The following is a 2272-nucleotide window of genomic DNA, read 5'->3' on the forward strand; positions in this document are numbered from 1 at the left end:
AACGGATAGGACGGATTTTGAATATGGCGGAAATCTGGAATCGCGGCCAATCACAAGTGAGCATAGGGGAGGGATTTAAGGCGACTAGTGACGAAACATTTGCGCGCCTGCTGTCTCGTGTTCTTATTTTTATTAGTTTCTCATTTTTTATTCTACTATTTCTTAAGTTCCATCTATATTTACCAACAACAAACCACAATTTCTTGCACTTCTTTTAATGAAACTAACCAGTACCTAAAAACGATATTTGCATATTAAAGCAAAACGGTGTAAAATCGCCCCTTTGGCGATTTTATGTTATTGGATGATTTTATATTATTGTAATCATTCAAAATTCCTAATAAAGATAAACATGCAATATTGTAACCGAAACAGGGAACACTGCTGTTCATGCACTAAAGCCATTATTACTCAACACAACAAACCCTTATTTCTAGAATATTTCAAGAAATCTGAATAAAAATGGCAACATGAGCTGTCCTGAGTTTGGAGACATATCAGGTGTAAAGGACGTCAGTTTGCAAGGTCTAAGTTGTTTCTTAAGTGTTGAGGGCCAGTCTTTACAGTTTTACCCCTCACAATATCCAGACCTCATTAGAGCGGAAAACGTTAAGCCTGTTTATTTCAAACTAATGATGCCTATTCGTGTGAGTAATTAAAAAACAAAAACAAAACAGTTCAAGCATTGTAACTGCACAAAGAAAAGCTTGACAGTTCCCAATGAATAAACCTTTTGTAACTATGAGTCAGTAAACCAGTAAACCCATTTTGTTTTGTTGTTTTTTGGTAAAAATGCACAATAAACACATTGAAGGTTGTTGTAGTTACACATTTATTATTATTATAACTGTTCAATAATTGTATTAGTATTTCAATGCCCACATGTTCTATGTTGGTGAACCAACCATCAGGACCTGCATATATGGACAAAATATCAGGAAGGATACTTCATGATTAAAACGCATGCACTTTTGATAATGAAACAGTTGTTTATAATTCCCTAAGTGTAAACATCTTTATTGTGGAGGGATTCACGTTTCAGTCACAGTAGCTTATGCAGGTTATTAGGCAAAGGTTTGCAGTCTTTTATTTATCAGTATAAATTGTTAAAATGCATTTTTTTTATTGATGTTTCCAAAGTTAACATCAACATCAGTCAATATAGGAAAATATAGAGGCAAAATGGCTTACAGATTAAATTACGTTGTTTCTTTGATCTTTTAACCATGTGAACTATATTAACTATCTTTAATCTGAAGATTAAAATATGGTTTTCTGTAAAGTTGCTTTTTTATTGTGAAGTGTTATACAAATACAATTGACTTGATTTGACTTCCAACTATTACATAAACCAGCACATATAACGCCTACAGTCTGAAACTTTAGCTTGTAGTGCCTTCAAACCAACAGAGGGCAGAATTTACCTGCAGATTAAGTCAGTTTTGGAGGAGGTATTGCCTTGGAGTGTTGATTTATCTGCTGATAAATACATAAGGTGCCTCAAAATAACAACCAAGCTAATTGAAATTCCACACATTTTCAGCTGAAAGGAAAACAACATTTTTTTCATTCCTATTTTATTTGCAATTACCTCTTCAAAGGCTTGAGCACACATGCAGTAGGAAAAGGGCACTGATCGCTCTGAGAGCAATGGGAAGCCGAAGAATTGATCCCCAGTCATTATAACCGATTTCAAATGGTGCTAGATGATAGAAGGGACTCTCAGCACCAGAGGAAATCAGTCATCCTTTGGTGGGGAGAGATGGGGGCAGGAACAGCCAGAGAGGGAGAAAGAGCTTTAGATAACACAGTCTCTCTTTACTGGCACTCTCAGACAATGTTAACAGTTCAAATGAGGGTAGGAAAAACAAATACACTCAAAAACTCCTATAAAGAAAGTAAAGTAAAGAAAGACTCAACCACTCAAACCTTCATGATGTATTCATACAGTAAATACAGTCTGTGATCGATTAAGGCTGATCACAGTAACACAAGTGAAGTAACACAATGAAACGCTATTGACATTTATCCATGTGCCATAAAACCCCTGGTTATCCTTGAACCTCGATTTGGAGAATTCGGTTACTTTAGTCAAGTGATTTGATTGTATTTTTAATGAGAAACTCAAAATTAAATGAAGTCCAGTGACATTTCATCATGCCATGTTTAAAAACCTTTCAGTAATTGAAATATTAAATATTAAAATTGATATATTTTAATAAGTATTAATAATAAATTAAACTTAAAAGAGAAAATTAGAAATGTTAACTTG

Source organism: Leuciscus leuciscus, assembly GCF_965113295.1.
Source record: "Leuciscus leuciscus genome assembly, chromosome: 4".
NCBI lineage: Eukaryota > Metazoa > Chordata > Actinopteri > Cypriniformes > Leuciscidae > Leuciscus > Leuciscus leuciscus.